We start from the raw sequence: 18,707 nt of genomic DNA on the forward strand, positions 1-18,707 counted from the left end.
GGCTAGAGATGAAGACCAGCCAGGAAGATGGTCAGCCACGGCCACGTGACTGACCTCTAGTCAAAACTCTGGACACCGAGTAAGCCTCTCTGGTTGGCGATTCTCTGCATCTATGTCACACATTGTTGCTAGAAATTAGCACTGCTTGCTCACTTCCCCGGGAGAAGGACAAGCAGAAGCTGGGACCCGCATGTCTCCCAGATTCAGCCCTGTGCCCCTCTTTCTTTGGCTGATCTTAATCCGTATCCTTTGGCTGTAATGAGCCTTAACAGGGAGTATGGTGACTTTTCTGGATTCTCCAAATCCTTTGTGAATGGCAGAAACTAAGCGAGGTCTCGAGGACCCCTGAATTTTGAAGTTGGTGTCAAAAGCAAGGGTGGTCCTGGGGACTCTGGAACCTTTCAGGACAACACCAGCACCTCCCCCGCTGGGTAGCAAGGAAATGAAATGAGACCGTGCACGTGAAACCCTTAGCTCGGGGCCTGGTCTGGAATGTGTGTCCAACAGGTATGTGTTCCTCCTCCTAGAATCTTCTAGGTGGTCTGGTGGCCACGTGCAGAGACTCTGAAGATCTGCCTGGGCCAAGGTCCTGGCTCTCCCCCTCACTGCCGTGGGATCCGGGATTCATCCCTCGCTCCTCTGGACCTCAGTTCCCTCCCCTAAGAGTCATGCTGTCCTAAGAATGAGCTTGGGGACACAAAATTCTAGAAGCAGACCTGGAGCATCCCATGTTCCCTGTGCGGGATTTTATTATACCAGCACTGCTAAACTCTGCGTCAGGATCCGGGCTCCAACCCTCTTTCCGGCAGTTGACCCCCAGCACTTGACCTCAGGGAACCCCGGTTCCTTGTCGGGAGGAGGAGACTGAAATCCGCGCTTCTGCCGAGGGCTTTCTCACTCACTGGCAAAGTTACCCAGTCTCACCAGGTTACTCAGCAGAATGCTCTGTGGGAAAATGTCCAAAGCCCGACGCAAGCTCTAAACACATGATTTATTTACCCGTCAGAGACGTCAAGTGCAGGGCTTGGCCTGGCCTTGTTTAGCCCAAAAGGGAAGATCTGTGGGAACAACATGGGTTGAACACAAACAAGACAGACCGCCGGCCCTACAGAAGAGAAGGGGCCGGGGGAAGGGAGTGAGCGGTGGTCTCGGCCGCTGCGCACCCTCCTACCGTCATTCAGTCCTTGAGGTTTATTTGGAACACCCACCCCGGGCAGTGACCAAGGCGGGGTCACCTCCCCTAGAAAAAGGAGTCAAGAAATAAACGAACAAAATCATCTCAGATGATGGTCCAGGTCTGAAGGAAGTAAAACAGCAACGAGACGTGAAGGGTTTGGGCTGTGCAAGGTCAGGGTTAAAAGATAATTTTCAAAAAAGGGAACATCGTGACTCTCATGCAGATAAAAAAAAAAAAAAAAAAAAGAACCCATGTTAAAGACTTTATTTAACACATTATTAATGAGGGAACCAGGCAGATGTTACAACCAGTTCAAAGGAGAAATCAAAGAACAGATACATTGATACATTTCTAGATGAGGAATGTTAAAATGAATTTGCAAATAGATTCAAAACTGGCTTCTTCCTTATTCCGCAGAAGGGGGTGGAAGTCCATTGAACCGCCCCGATGCAATTTATTTTGCCTGTCCAGAGACGAGAATCATTTACATTGCTGTGGGATATCTACAACTTATCACACCATAAAATAGCTCCGAGGCAACGGGACCCGAGGAGTGAGACAGCAGCGAAAGTGTCCTATAAACAATGCAGTTTTCCACTGGACGCATGCAGTAGCCTTTTTTTTTTTTTTTTTTTTTTTGCTGTTGTTTATTCCAATTTTTCTTGTTAGGTAGCAAACATCGCTGGGAAATGACAGGTGAGTCGAGATGGTGTGCCAAGAAGTTCCAGGCAGAGATTTGGGGAGGAGCTGCCCCCAGCGCAGAGAACAGTGAACAGGGGGTGAAGATTGTGGGGCAGGGAATGACTTTGGTGTGTTTAAGGAAAGCTCAGCGGGACTGGAGCCAGTGACCAGGAGCCGAATGGTGGGCACCAGGCGGGAAGACCAGGAAGGGACCAGAGCCACAGAGCCCAGACTGAGCCTTCATTCAGAATGAAGGGAAACCCGAGAGAATTCTGAGCGAGCCAGGAATAGGATCTCCCTTATGTTGTCAAAGAATCTTTTTTGGCCATTAAGAAAGTAGCTATTGCAAAAGGACTGTAGACAAGAGTCTGAACTTCTCGGGAAGAAATTTCTTTTAGGGAGTTCAGGAGGCAATCTCGGAGCCAGAAACTGGAAAGAGGGATGGACAACAGTGGCAGAAATCGGAGGGTAGGAGCAGGGAGAAATCTCCTTCCTCCTGATGGGAATCACGTGGCTTCAGCCACTCTGGGAACCTGGTCGAACCTGCCTACCCTGACCCGTGTCCATCCTCTGACCTGCAGCGACCGATTCTGCTCCAACAGAAACGCAAACACGTGGGCGCTTGAACCACATGGGCGAGAGCGTTCGCCACGGCATTTTCCTGAAACTGGGAACTATTCGAATGCTCTCTTCACCCAGTGGGTTCCTGTGAGCTGAGACAGATGTAGGGGGTCACCACAGATGAGCCTCCGAAACACTTTGCTGAGCGAAAGGAACCCAACACAGAAACATACGCACCCACTGATTACATGTAGCAGGAGTTCCAGAATAGACAAAACCAGCCCTCGGGTTTGGAAATCTGGACAGTGGCGACCTTCAGGGAGGAAGGCAAGAGTACTGAACGGTTGGGAAGAACCCAAGAAGGGCCTCCAAAGAGCGAATCTTTTATTTCTTGTCCTGGGTGGTGGTCCTCAGAGCAGTGACTTGAATTGTTCAATAAAATGTACAATGAATTGTACAATTGCACAAAATTGTACAGAACTTGTGCAACTGTACAAAAATGTTCCGTTGAACTGTACAATGAAATGAATTCAGCAACCACAGAGCTGAAGAGAAAAAATGTGAAATTCTTAGGAGTGGAACCCTCAAGTGCACGGTTTCTTCAGCAGAAAACTGGGTGTTGTCTAGCGCCCCCTTCAGGATTGTTTTAGTCTATGCACTTTTCATCATCTGAGCTATTTTACAATTAAAAAAAAGACAACTCTCTACATTGTTGAGCTTTGGAAATTATGCAAATGACTTTTGTCCCAAAAAATACATATGGCGTCTAGCAGAGTCGCAGTTGGCTGCAGACCTCTGGACATCGACCAATGTTGTATCTACAAAGCTATTCCATTCCAGCGTTCCTGGCTGCCTGCCACCCCCACAGTAACATGGCACCGGCTCCCTCTTTAGAGAATGAGGCCAATAAAATCCCTGAAACACTTTCATTTTATATGTGCAGGAAAGTCGTGCTGATGCTCTTTGAAAAACTTTCTCCTTTCACAAAATCTGTGTTTTCCTGTGTGAACGTTAGACTTCCGTTTAAAAAAAGTTAATTAAAAAAGTTAAATTCAGGAGTGTCTGGAAGGCTCAGTCCATTAAGCACCTGCCTTAGGCTCAGTCATGATCCCAGAGCCCTGGGATCGAGTCCCACATTGGGCTCCCTGCTCAGTGGGGAGGGCTGCTTCTCCCTCTGCCTGCCTTTCTCTTTCTCTCTCTCTCTGACAAATAAATAAATAAAATCTTTAAAAAAAAAAAAAAGTTACATTCAAGGGGTGCCTGGGTGGCTCAGTGGGTTAAAGCCTCTGCCTTCAGCTCAGGTCATGATCCCAGGGTCCTGAGATCGAGGCCCACACCGGGCTCTCTGCTCAGCAGGGAGCCTGCTTCCCTTCCTCTCTCTGCCTGACTGTCTGCCTACTTGTGATCTCTGTCTGTCAAATAAATAAAAACTTTTTTTAAAAAGTTACATTCAAAAGGGCAGGAAAGGTCACCCCAGTTCTATGTGAGGCTGCTATCATCAGGCCCTTCAGTACTTGGGTGGGACAGGGCCAGGCCAACTGCCAAGAGTGGGTTGGCAAAGAATGACAGGGGCATGCCCCCGGGCTGGAATCTGAGCTAGAGGAGCCAAAGGCTAGGCTTCCGGCAGCCTAATGTCATTCATTGAACTCAAAAGTGTGGAGCCCGTCTTCTAGAAGGTGGGCTCCCCCCACCACCAGGCCATTCTGCTGGCTGGCCTGAGGATGCTGGGGGAAGTGCTATTATTATTTGATTAGTTCACAAAACAAAGACCTGGTTGGAGCAACTGGAAGCTCCAACCGAGGACCAGCTTGAAGCAAAGTCCTCAGAGGGCGAGTAAATCTGAAACTGGAGCAGAGAAATAAACCAGGGAAGGAGAAGAGGCTGTCCCTGACATATAGCACCATCCTCGCGGGGACATTCCCACGTCTGGCTTCACATTAAGGAAAGCTGCATAAAATCCGACCTTGCAAGAGGCCAGGGACACGGGTGAAGTGGCAGAAGGCCACCCCTCCTTCTGTAGCTTCTCCAAAACTCCTCCTGGAGCTTCTGACCCTGGTGAAGATTGACATGTGGTTGGGAGAAAGATGTGGGTTTGGGGTTTTGCCCCCTCGCTTCTGCCACCCAGCTGAGGCAGCCCCATGAAGTTGCCCGACCCAGCCTTGGGGTGGGGACCACACTCCATCCCAAAGCTGAACCCCCTTGTTGGGCATCCTTGAGGAGTGGGAAGGAAGGAAGGGGACCGCATGCAGGCTACCTCTGAACTTCCCCCGCCCCCGCCCCCCAGCGGTGGGAGACAGATATTGTTGACATTCAAGTCTTTGGAGGCCTCCCTCCCGAGTCCCTGGAAGGAGCCATTCCAAGTCTTGCTTCAAAGTGGCTGTCCACTGGAGAGGACAGGCAGTAGTCCTGATGCAAAGAAGAATGAGATTGTCTCTGTACCCTCGCCATTCAGTAGCCCATGACCACAACCCCATCATTTGAAACCTCCTTGAAATCAAGCATCTTTTGGTCAGCTTGAGCCTTCATTTGTCTTAAGAACCCCTCCAAGAAACACAAAGAGGGTTCTGTTTCTTCTGTGTTCTGGAGAACTCGAGATCTGGGAAGCAGGCGCCGCAAGAAAGCCCGCCCCCTCAAGGCAGCCCCAGACCCGGTCCAGCCTCACACATTTGGGCCCCCCCTTCCCACTATGAGAAAGGAGACCACAGACCCCAGGTAGAGCCATTTGTGTGACGCCCCGTAGCAGCAAAGCAAGATGTAACGCCTCTCCTGACTCCAGGCACAACCTCCCTCAGAAGAGCGACCTTCAACCAGCCAGCCCGGAGTTTCCTGGCCAGCCCTCGGAAATGACCCGCAGACCCTCCGTTCCCCTCAAGACGTGGGCCTTGCCTAAGTGCGTTCCCTGCTAATGATTTCCTCTTTTCTGTTCCCTCTTGGCCTTACAAGCTTTTCCATTCCTTCTGTTCCATGGCGCTCCCTTCCATTCGCCAGATGGGTGCTGCAGACTCGCGAACCCCCACATGAAGCCAATTTGACCTTCAGATTTATGAGGATGAATTTTTTTTTTTTTTAACACCACAGAGATGTGAGGTTTCGGGCTTCCAATGGAAAATATCTGGTCTCAGCTCCCAAGTGTGTGTGGGGAGGTGCAGAGCTCCACAGGGTTCTCCCAACTCCACAGTGACCAGGTAAGGCCTTTCTGGATGGCTTAGGTAAGGGACCCTTAGCAGACAGCTGCTGGGGACCCCCACATCCTTGAGCTTGGCTGCTCTCTCCTGCCCCGGACAAATGTATCTAGAAGCAGAACCAAGAGCACAAAGGAAAGGTCAGCCTCTTTCCTTCCCCTCCAGTGCAGGTCTCAAGGGGCACTGTGGTGCCAGAAAGCACAGGTGGATACCACCATTTCTCAGCAGCCCCCCCCCAGTGGTCCCCTACTCTTGTGAGATTAGCTGCTTCAGTCCTGGGAGCTCCAAGGAAGAACGGATGCCCAGGAGGGTGACAAGAGACAGACGCCCTGGAAAGGCAAGGCCCCTCCCTCAGCTTGAAGGAGAAAGTTCTGTAGGGAAGAGAAAAAGTTCCTCCACTTCTTAGGGTCCCTGGCAACACTAGGGTCTGCAAATCAACCCAACAAAGACAGATTATAGGAGATAAACACACACATTAATTTAATATGAGTTTTATGAGATGTGGGAGCCTTCCTAAAGAAATAGAGACCTGGGGGCACCTGGGTGGCTCAGTGGATTAAGCCTCTGCCTTCGGCTCAGGTCATAATCCCACGGTCCTGGGATCGAGCCCTGCATCGGGCTCTCTGCTCAACAGGGAGCCTGCTTCCCCCTCTCTCCCTCTGCCTGCCTCTTTGCCTACTTGTGATCTCTGTCTGTCAAATAAATAAATAAAATCTTTAAAAAAATGGAGACCTGAAAAAATGGCTAAACCTGACTGTTTTCATGCTAGTTTGACAAAGAGTGGACAGATATGACAGGGCAAAGGGGTGCACGCGCAGGGTAGCGAACTCGGGGAGACCTGGCAAGGCCTGTTGCTTGGATCCCTCCCAGTGTCCCTCAGTCCTGAGGATAAGGATGCTCCTTTCCTCCAAGTCTAGGAGGAGGTCCCTTCTCCCAGGAAGTTTCTGTGACCTGCTTTAGGGAAGATGGAAGGGCCACCTGTACTTGCCATGTTCTCAAACTCCTTCAGCTTTACAATTTTAATATACCAAAGTGCACCGTTTTAAGGGAGCGTGTCCTGACCCTGTGGGCTGTGTCTGAGCCAGAAAAAGAAGCTCAAAAGCCAAGTTTAACTTGAGGAACAGTCATGTTCTCTTGACCCAACTTCCCAAAAACCTCCCCGGGGACCCTCCTGGTGGAGGTTGCTGAGAGCAGCCACATCAGCCAGCTGAGGCTTGGAGGGTTTCTGGGAGAATGAATGGAGAATTTCTGAATGAAGCAGCCGTGGTGAGAGACATCACGAACACAGGAGGGAAATGAACAGACTTGAGGTTTTTGAAGGGTCACTGTGGCTGCTGGGTTGAGAATGGCTTGGAAGGGGTGAAGGAAGAGGTCAGGAAAGCAGCTGAGAGCCGGCTCCCTCCATCCATCCAGGAGACACGTGTCTCCTGCACGTACATGGCCCCTCCAGCCTTCCAGGCCTGCCTTGTGCAGTCTGCCTCCCGCTCCCCCACCCGACCTTCCCTACACATGGCAAGACTCCACGTGAGCATTCTCGGAGCTTTCCAGGACTAACAATGTGTGTGCCTGGATCTTCTTGGGGGATATTTTTAAGCATGTGGTGCTTTAGTCCCACAAAGCCAAGCTCCCAATAAGACTGGGAAGAAGAACCAGACCAGAAGCTGGGAGACCCATCCTGACCTTTATGGAGATAATTGGGTCCTGAGCTAGTCTGACCAGTGTCCTTATAAGAGGAGTTAGGATCCAAACACATGCCAACAGAAGTTGTAGGGACATGGAGAAGACAACCATCCATAAGCCCAGGAGACGGGCCTCAGAGGAAATGTACCCTGCAGACACCTTGATCTTGGACTTCCAGCCTCTAGACTGTGAGACCATAAATTTCTGTGGTTTAGGCCGCCTGGTCTGTGGTCCTTGGTTACAGTCCTTTGAATTCACAACCCTGAGATCAAGCATCATGTGCTCTACAGACTAAGCCAGCCAGGCACCTGGAGCTCCTTTTTCAAATGAGCCAGAAGAACATCATCCTGGCTACATCAAAACGGGGGTGGGGGGTGCTTGGGATAATACATTTAAAAAAAAAATTGGATCTCTCCCCTTACCCAGAATTTCCTTATGCTAATTTTTTTTAATTGTTCCTGTACACCATTTTTTTTTAAAGATTTTATTTATTTATTTGTCAGAGAGAGAGCGAGCGAGAGCAAGCACAGGCAGACAGAGTGGAAGGCAGAGTCAGAAGGAGAAGCAGGCTCCCTGCGGAGCAAGGAGCCCGATGCGGGACTCGATCCCAGGACGCTGGGATCACGACCTGAGCCGAAGACAGCTGCCCAACCAACTGAGCCACCCAGGCGTCCCCCTTATGCTAATTTTTAAAAAGATTTTATTTATTCATTTGACAGACAGTAGGCAGAGAGGCAGCAGGAAGAGAGGGGGAAGCAGGCTCCCCACTGAGCAGAGAGCCCAATGCAGGGTTTGATTCCCAGGACCCTGAGATCATGACCTGAGCCGAAGGCAGAGGCTTAACCCACTGAGCCACCCAGGCACCCCTCCTTATGCTAATTTTTAACATACAGGAAAGTCAATGTGTCCAATGAACTCTCGTCCGTATCCCTACTACCTAGATTCCCCTTGGATTGTTGACCTGCTGCTCCATCCGTGTTGGATTCTCTCTCCTTTTAACGCAGCTCTCTGTTCACCACCATTCCTGAATCCCACGGTGCTGCGGACTTATCAAGAGCCTCCTGAGCAGACCCAGTGCGCTGTGTGGAGCCTGGGTGCTGACTGGGTCTGTCCACGCACAGACGACATTCAGCAGAAGCAAACTAGGGCAGAACCCACAGCGACTTAAACCTTCCCAGGGACTGGAAGGCCCAGAAGGCCCCACTCAGGAATGCCAAGGCCAAGTACACAACTCGCTGGGAGACGCTACAGGGGACCACCCCTGAGGGCTTGTGGAAGCTTTAAAAAGAGATGAAGAGATGGGAATTGAAAAGCAGATTTTCTTGCCAATATTGACAACTTAAACCCCATTCCTCCTATACACACCCCCCTCCACACACCCTTCCACACACCCGGACACTAGGGCTTCACACGCACCCTGACCCACACAAACACACAGGAAGGGCTCCTGTCCTGGATATTCTTGGAGGACACAGTTTCACTCTGATCTTTCAGCTGGGCTCAAATTTCCTCTCTCTATTCAGGGAAAAAAATCACACTTTCAAAACTGCTTTTGCTCCACAGATTGGAAGCCCCAGGAACTGGCTGATCCCAAGGCTCTGCGCGGCTTCACCGTGGTTTTATTTATGAACACCCTCCCTCTCTTGCAAATGAGAAATTGCGAAATCCTTTTTAAACTGAGGGCTCTTCTACCGACTGAGCCGGTTTTTCCAAAAAGCAGAAACCACTGACCCACTGACGGGTTTCTTTTGATATTTAGAGGTCAAGGATTAATAAAATAGACTTAACTCCATTGCCAAGCTTCCAAGGCATTTTAAACATGCCCATCTCGGTGAGATCTGGCACCATCATTACCACTTTATAGATGTGGAAACCAACATTTAACCAGACGATGATCAGGCCTGCTGAAAAACTCCCCAGTGAGTCAATTATAAAACACACACAGGCTGGGAACCAAGAAATGAATAGTCAACTAGTTGTGATATAGAAACATGACTTTCTTCTTTGCTTTGTGATGAGCAATTTAATTGATTCTAGGGACCAGTTCCTTGACCCCCTGGAACAGAATGCAAATCTTTGACTCTCCTTGCCTCCGAGAGGGGAGCCTGGCTCTGGTGTGCCTCTAGAGCCAGACCCAGTTCCAGGGCTCAGAGCATCTCATCTGGAGATCCTGACCTAGGGTCCACCCCAAGGCCTGAATAGAATCTGGGGGTCCTTGAATTTGGATGGGGGGAAAAATTTCCACTAACTTCTTTTTTTTTTTAATTTTATTTATTTATTTGACAGAGAGATAATCAGAGAAGGAACAAAAGCAGAGGGAGCATCAGGGAGAGGGAGAAACAGGCTCCTTACTGAGCAGGGAACCCGATGTGAGACTTGATCCCAGGACCCTGAGCCAAAGGCAGAAGCTTAACCAACTGAGCCACCCAGGCACCTTATGACATGCTTCTTAAAACGTTATTTAGAGAAGGGGGTCCATAGGCTTCTTCAACCACCATGAATAACACACAAAAGATGAAGAAACCCGGTGAGACAGACATTAGAAAGATGGGCTCAGAGAAGTTAAAACACTTGCCTGAGGTTGCCCAGCTAGGATTCACGCCCTGCTCAGTCAGGCTCCAGAGCCCACCTGCATGGTATGACTTCCCTTTCTCTGTGATGACTTAGACTCTGATTTTAATGGGCATCCAGTGCCTTCCCAGAGAGGCCGTGCAGGGAATGAAGACATCTTATAACCCAGCAGTGACTCCTAAATGTGATTTTCTCTGCGAAAACTTCTTTATTCCTCCTTGTTTGGAAAATGGGCTAGTTAGATTTCAAGAAGCAAATTAAGAGTCAAGAGCCCAGATTCTAGAAATGCTCAAATTCACTAGAGATCGGAGCAATGCAAATTACAACCACATCAGGAGAGAGCATTTTACACTCATCAAAATGGCAAAAATTAAGAAGGTGGAGAAGAGAGGGTAGAGTGGTGGCAACACAGCAGACAGGCAGGAGAGATCGAGATGCTGAGAATCCAGAAGCCACAACAGGTTGGGGGGAGCTCACACACACACACACACACGCGCGCACACACACCCCTGCCTTCCCGAGCTGGTCTTCTCTGGCAAACGGAGATGACATTACCTACTTCGCAGGATCGTTGTGAGGGTTCCAACCGCAGCTGACACTAGGTACTGGGAAGGACACCCGAGTTCAGCAAGGGTTCCATGAACACAGCACCGCCCCCTGGAAGCTCCCAGCGGGCAAAGACTTTTCTCTGCTCATTGGTTGTGTCCCCCCATGCCCAGGATAATCGACCTCTCTGTAAGTCAAGTGCTCGATCAATATTTGTTGAATAAATGATGCGTTTGCGAATGGTACACGGAGAGGAAAGCTCTCAGCGCCTGCTGGATAGAATATTCAAATAGTGGGGAAAAAAAATGGGGGGGAAATCTCGGAAATGGTGACCACACAGAAGGAAGGAAAGTCAAGCGTGTTTCCGCTGCCTGAGCCAGCTGTCTCACTACGATGTGGCTCAGAGAGGTCCTTCCTCTGGTTCATAATAGGTAAACCGGGGGCAAGCTGGATATTTGCAGGGGAATGAGCGGTTAAAACGAGGGAGTCACACAATAGCACATCACCGTAGTCAGATGCGGTCACCCAGGGATGCCTGGGTGGCGCAGTCAGTTGGGTGTCGGACGATTGATGTTTGGTTCGGGTCAGGAGCGTGGGGTGGCGAGACCAAGCCCTGCCTCAGGGTCCGCACGCCTGTGGAGTCTGCTTGAGATTCTCTCTCTCCCTCTCCATCTCCCTCTGCCCCTCCACCCGCCATCCCCCTGCCGCCGCAAACACACACTCTCTCAAATAAATAAATAATCTTTTAAAAAAATTATTTAAGGGGCGCCTGGGTGGCTCAGTGGGTTGGGCCTCTGCCTTTGGCTCAGGTCATGGTCTCGAGGTCCTGGGATCGAGCCCCACATCAGGTTCTCTGCTTTGCAGGGAGCCTGCTTCCCCGCCTCTGCCTGCCTCTCTGCCTACTTGTGATCTCTGTCAAATAAATAAATAAAATCTTTAAAAAAAAAACACAAAATTATTTAAAAAAAGGAAGCCGTCACCCAGAGCACAGCTCAGCACACCTTTTTATAAAAGGCCAGATAGTGGGGTGCCGGAAGGTGACACAATCAGTAAATGTCTGCCGTCAGCTCAGGTCATGATTTCAGAGTTCTGGGATAGAGCCCCAGGTCAGGCTCCCTGCTCCATGGGTAGTCTGCTTCTCCCTCTGCCTCTGCCTCTCCGCCTGGCTTGGGCTCACTCCCTCTCTCTCTCAGAGAAATAAATACAATCTTTCAAGAAAGAAAGAAAGTAATAAAAAATAAAAGGCCAGATAGTATGGGATACCTCGGTGGCTCAGTCAGTTAAGCATCCGACTCTTGATTTCAGCTCAGGTCATGATCTCAGGGTTGTGGGATCGAGCCCCACATCAGACTCTGAGCTCAGCACGAGTCTATTTCAGATTCTCTCTCCCTTCCCATCTGCTCATCACCCCGCACTCACCTACACTCTCTCTAAAATGAATTAAAACATATAATCTTTAAAAAAAAAAAAAACAGAGAGTAAATATTTTAGACTTTTGGGACTATAGGGTCTCTGTGGCAGCCTTAGATGATATGCAAATGAGTGGGCGGGGCTGTTTTAATGAAACTATGGACGTTGAAATTTGAATTTCATATGATTTGCATGTGTCACAAAATATTATTCTTCTTTTGATCTTTTTTCTCCCCAAACATTTGAAAATCTTTGATTCCACAGAAACTGTACAACTTGGCTGTACAGAAACTGTGGTGGCCCAGATCTGGCCCTAGTGGGTTGTTGAGCCCTGTTCTAGATGTGTGTTCATGACATGAAAAATTCTAAAAACACGACAAACAAAGCTGGTGATCTCAGGCAGGATGACAATTCAGAGTCGACCACATATCCTAGTTTTCCAGGGACAGACAGACAGTTTGCACTAAGCTGTCCCACGTCTCTTTCATTCTCAAAAGTCCCAGATGGGGGGACACCTGGGTGGCTCAGTTGGTTGGGCCACTGCCTTCGGCTAGGATCATGATCCCAGAGTCCTGGGATCGAGTCCCACATCAGGCTCCTTGCTCCGAGGGGAGCCTGCTTCTCTCTCTGCCTCTGCCTGCCACTCTGCCTGCTTGTGTGCGCGCGCGCTCTCTCTCTCTCTGACAAATAAATAAATAAAATCTTTAAAAAAAAAAAAGTCCCAGATGGGGTGATGAATATATGCACCCCTCCACCCCATTAGACCGTCACTTTTTTATATATAAATTTAAAACATATGCTCACTACTGTACTCCAACATCTAGAGCAGGGCTCAGAAATCATTTTCCTGTAAAGGACCAGATAGTAAACATTTCGGGTCTCATGCCATAAAGCCGATGCGGCATGAGGACAATATATAAATGGGTGAACATGACCGTGTGCCCCTAAACCTGATGGACGCTGAAATTCGAATTTCACATATCACGAAATATTCTTCTTTTGATTTTGTTTCAACTAAGTATGTAAAAACCAATTTTAGCTTGTGTGTCGTACAAAATCGGGCAACGGGCTGTTGTTTGTTGATCCTTGGTCGGGAATACCACCTGGCACATGGCAAGCACGGCATAAATGTCTGGTTTTGCTGAGTACATGCACTGAACAACCGCGCCTGCTTTGCAAAGCCAGGGGCAAACTTAAGGAAAGATAGCAAATACCTGTGTGAGGGTCCGGGGGAAGATGGAAGTGGATAGGGATTAGGAATAAGTGGGGGAAATAGTGAAATAAGAGAGACTTGGCTCAAATGGAAGAGGATAGTGGGTCATGATGTGCGGGGGGCGATAAACTCAACACCATTTCCAAGGCCCAGAAAGGAAAAGACAAAGACAAAGAGTCCAAGAAAGGAAGGTCCTGACGCTGGAAAGCCTTGATTTGAAATCCCGGTGCTGTCCTCACTATCTGCGGATCTTGAGCAAGTTAACCTCTCAAAGGGTCTTTGTACAATGCAACCAAACACAGTACCTACTTTATAGAGCCATTGTGAGAATTACACGAACGCATCCATGTAAAGTGCTTGGAACAGTGTCTGGCACTTAGTAAATGGTCAATAAATCTGAAAATGTTGTGATTGTTTTCTATAAAGAATAGAAAAAGAGGGGCGCCTGGGTGGCTCAGTGGGTTAAGCCTCTGCCTTCAGCTCAGGTCATGATCTCAGGGTCCTGGGATGGAGTCCCGCATCGGGCTCTCTGCTCAGTGGGGAGCCTGCTTCCCCCCTCTCTCTGCCTGCCTCTCTGCCTACTTGTGATCTCTGTCAAATAAATAGATAAAATATTAAAAAAAAAAAAGAATAGAAAAAGACATGTTTGGGGAGCGGGTGGGCGAATGGGTGAAGGGGAGTGGGAGACACAGGCTTCCAGTGATGGAATGAATAAGTCATGGGGATGAAAAGCGCAGCATAGAGAATATAGTCAATGGTGTTTAATAGTGCTACATGGTGTCAGATGGTAGTCACACTCGTGGTGAGCACAGGAAAATGCAGAGTTGTTGAATCACTATGCTGTATACCTGAAACTCAGGTAACATTTTGTGTCAGCTAAATGCAAATAAAAGCAGTTTTTCCCCAGGGTTCCAAATAAGGCAGGATGATTGATTGATTGATTAGACCAATTGATTGATTAGAAGTGATTAAGAGGACAGGTTCTGGAGTCAAGAACACCAGCTCTGCCATGTACAAGCTGTGTGACCTTGGCCAGGTTACATGGTCTCTCTGTGCTTCAGTTTCCTTAGCTGGGAAGTGCTAATAATAGTCCTGCTTGCCTCATAGGTTTGAGGTAAGAATTATTCAAAACAGAGCCTTGTATATAACTACTCAAATAAATTAGTATGTTACCACTCTGGACCCACAATTTCTGCCCCAGGAAAAGTAACAAAAGGAGTCAGAACAAAAACCCCCTGCGGAATACTCCGAAAAGTCCCAGGAGGTGGGCTGTGGATTCTGAGCAAAAATTCTGTTCAGAAAACCTCTAAGATGAAAGACAAAACCACAATAAACAAACAGAAAATAATTATCCTGATGGAACAGACATAATGTTGTGTGCAAAAAAAATCAAGGAAACTATCATTAATGTCCTCAGAGAGTTAAATAAAATATTACTCCTGTGCAAAAAGAACCGTGGCTATAATTGAGGAGAAATCAACAAATAAGAAAGATCTCTGGGAAAATAAAAATATAGATTTTTTTTAAAAGCCAATAAAAAGATTGAAGGTAAAGTTGGAGAAGTTCCACAGAAAGTAGAATGAAAAGGAAAATTTGCACAACAGAAGAGAGTTGGTTTTTTCTCTTTAATGGTGGCTCACGGCAGCAACAGCTAGCTAATAAAAAGAAAACACTAGAGAAGCGATTGTTAAAGTAATACTACAACAAACTTTTCCAGAGCTGAAGAACAAGGACATCTAGAGTGAAAAGATTATCATATGCCTGGGACAATGAACAACAACAAAAAAGATCTTCAGGAAAACGAAATCATCATCTTTAATTTCAGGCTGCGAGTGATAAGGTGATCATAAATGTTTCAGGAATAACACGCAGATTATACAAATGACCAAGAAAGCAATTAGGCTTCCCAAAAGCAGCAAGAGAAGCTAGAGGGTAATGGGAAAATATCTTCAAAGTGTTGAGAAAAAAATGATTTTCAACCTAAAATTCTATATGCAACCAGACTGTCAGTCAAGTGTGATCATTGAATAAAGCCTTTTTCAAACATGAAGGATATCGACTGTTGACAGAGTTGACTATAAGGAAAACTTTGAGAGGTTCATACAGCTTTTTGAGGATGTAGATTTGGATGTTCAAGGAGAAAAAACAAGGGGAAAAAACAAGGCAATTATTAACTCCAGGAAAAAGAAAAAGTTGCACAAGAAAGGATATTTCTTGGGTCAGTATTGAATAAAATTTATTTAGTTATAATAATGAAAACATTGAGGAGTGCCTGGGTGACTCTGCGGGTTAAAGCCTCTGCTTTCGGCTCAGGTCATGATCCCGGGATCCTGGAGGACATGATACAGGAATGTTTGAGATGAAAGCCTTCACTTATAATATGTCATCAACAGATAATCTCTAAAATGAATGAATCAAAATTTTGCAGAATAGATTTATTATTTAAATATATGTAAGTATATATATGAGGAGAATAAGGGACTGCAGTTTTTTGTTGTTGGTATTTTTGCACTAATTGGTTGTTTAAAAAGATAATTTAAAAAAAAGAAGACCTAGACCAAACCGGGAAGCGTATCGTAACTTTGGCAGGTTCTGAGGAACTTAAATTAAAAGAAAGTAAATTGTGATGAGATAAAAATACCTTGCCTTGGTATTATGTGCTTTTACTTTTCAAAAATGCTGTGATAACCCTACAGTAGCAATGAGGACAACTAACGCCCAAATTCTTGTTTGTAAATGCCTTCCCTGACTAAAAGGAATCAGAGCTCTTTAGAGGAATGGCAGATTCCAGGGCTGGTGCAGGGAATGTATAAGGTGAACTTTTTGTGCCAGAAAGCAAGAACATGGTCAGAAACTAATAGGGACACATTAAAATGAGCCAAAGCTAGTTTAAAGGGCTCCCCAGGCCACCATTAGGACAATTTGATCATTAAAAACACTAATGACTGTAACCTATTGTAAAACATTGAATAAATAAAATCCAAGAGTTCATAATGACTATCAAAAAAAGAGAGGGGATTGGTGTCTGGCTAACTCAGTCAGTGAAGCATCCAACTCTCTCGCTCTCTCTCTTTTAAAGATTTTATTTATTTATTTATTTATTTGAGAAGGAGAGAAAGAGTAAGAGGGAACATGAGAGGGGAGAAGGTCAGAGGGAGAAGCAGACTCACCGCGGAGCTGGGAGCCCGATGCGGGACTCGATCCCAGCACTCTGGGATCATGACCTGAGCCGAGGGCAGTGGCTTAACCAACTGAGCCATCCAACTCTTGACCTCAGGATTGTAAGTTCAAGCCCCATGTTGGGTGTAGAGATTACTTAAATAAAATCTTTGGGGTACCTGGGTGGCTCAGTCAGTTAAGCATCTGACTCTTGATCTCGGCTCAGGTCTGGGTATCAGGGTCATGAGTTCAAGCCCCATGTTAGGCTCCATACTGGGTTTGGAGCCTACTTGAAAAAATTTTTTTTAATTTAAAAAAAAAAGGAGAGAGAGAAAACAAAATTCTTGTGTTAACACTGGAGGTAATTATTATATCAACCTATTCTGAAAATTGATAAAAAGTAAGTATTTAGAAGGCATTGTAGTTCATCCCCAGCTGGTGAAGGAAAGTTCTTCTTTACAAAGGAATGTAGAGGGAATGATAGCATTTTAAAATTTGCCATTTTGCAACCCCGTGAAGTTACTGAACCAGGCAAATATCATCAGTGGATGCCAAATCCATTAAGGGAAAGGTTGTAGGTCAATGGGATATTGGCCTGTGCCCAAGTATCACCCAGAGATTACTTGCAAATTGCAGAGAGGGAAAATACGCTTTTTCTGGAGAGATCTGGTGGTCACAGTCATTTTTTTTTTTAAGATTTTATTTATTTATTTGACAGACAGAGAACTCAAGTAGGCAGAGAGGCAGGCAGAGAGAGGAAGGGAAGCAGACTCCCCACTGAGCAGAGAGCCCGATGTGGGGCTCAATCCCAGGACCCCAAGATCATGACCCCAGGTGAAGGCAGAGGCTTTAAGCCACTGAGCCACCCAGGCACCCCTGGTGGTCACAGTCTTAACCAAAAATCTAACTTAGCATCACTGAGAGTTAGACAACCAGGCATTATGTGTTCCTGACCGGATGCAATGAAACAGACATGCCTTTACTCACAAAATATTCTCGCCATTCTAAATGTGATCATGTCTTTAAACCTAACTTCCTGTATGCAGGAAAAATAGGGGAGAGAGGAATGAGCTAAATAATGCCAGGAGGAACCAACCAAATGAATCTAAAATGTACAACATTTTAAATATTTTAAAAATATCTTTATTTTAAAGTCAGATGTCTTTAAAAAGTCAGTATCCTGGAGGGGGAGATTCTTCTAGATTTAAAATGACTAAGGGAGGGGCGCCTGGGTGGCTCAGTAGGTTAAAGCCTCTGCTTTGGCTCAGGTCATGATTTTAGGCTCCTAGGATTGAGCCCCACATCTGGCTCTCTGCTCAGCGGGGAGCCTGCTTCCCTTCCTCTCTCTGCCTGCCTCTCTGCCTACTTGTGGTCTCTGTCTGTCAAATAAATAAACAAAATCTTTTAAAAAAATTTTTAGAGAAATCTAAGTCAAACCTAGACCAGTTGGAGAGGCAGTTTCTAATGTCGGTGGAACCAAAAAACACTGAGACTAAGAGAAAAGTAAATCTTGAAGTTACTCTTATTTAAATACTTTCATTATCTTGGTATTTCTTGTAGTGTTCAAGAATGCATTTAGAGTTCCATTCTGTACACTTTCTGAAGCTGGCAGAGCTGGGAATCTAAGGGGGGACGGGGAGGTGAGGTGGCGTGGACTAGTAACTGGAGTGAGAACTGAGGCCCGTTCCCAGGTACTCTGGTTCTCTGCCCAGTGTCCTTTCCTTCCAGTTGAGAATCCTCATCCTTATACGGGAAGCCACCACCCCAAAAGAGCTATTAGGGAGACCCTTAGTCCCTCAGCATCTTCCTAGGACTGGCATCCATGTGCTTTAGGTCTCCCGGGATCATCTTCTAATTAACTCTCTGTCCCTGGATTCTAGACCACTCCATGCCCACAGTGGCTGGCCTTCATTTTTCTTTTCTTTTTTTTTTTTTTTTAAGATTTTTAAATTATTTATTTGACAGAGAGAGAGAGATCACAAGTAGGCAGAGAGGCAGGCGTCAGTGGCGGGGAGGGGCGGGGAAGCAGGCTCCCCACTGAGCACAGAGCCTGATGAGGGGCTAGACTCCAGGATCCTGGATCACGACCTGAGCCGAAGGCAGAGGCTTTAACCCACTGAGCCACCCAGGCGCTCCTGGCCTTCATTTTTCTTGTGTGTCTTTTACACTGTAGTTTTGGCACAATGCTAGATGAGGCATGAGAGCTCCGTCTATCTTTTCTGACCTATCGTCTTCAGAAAGCACTTAATAAATGCTCAGAAGAGGGGCGTCTGGGTGACTCAGTGGGTTAAGCCTCTGCCTTTGGCTCAGGTCAGGATCTCAGAGTCCTGGCATCAAGCCCCACATCCGGCTCTCTGCTCCGCAGGGGGCCTGCTCCCCCCTCTCTCTCTGCCTGCCTCTGCCTACTTGTGATCTCTTTCTCTGTGTCAAATAAATAAATAAATAAATGCTCAGAAGAGAAGAGATGGGTAGGAACAGACACATTTGGCTTTCTAACAATCCTCAAGCTTAACGTCTAAGAGCTATG

This window comes from Mustela putorius, unplaced genomic scaffold (genome assembly GCF_011764305.1).
Source record: "Mustela putorius furo isolate JIRA1106 unplaced genomic scaffold, ASM1176430v1.1 tig00003853_pilon_pilon_pilon, whole genome shotgun sequence".
In the NCBI taxonomy this organism is placed as follows: domain Eukaryota; kingdom Metazoa; phylum Chordata; class Mammalia; order Carnivora; family Mustelidae; genus Mustela; species Mustela putorius.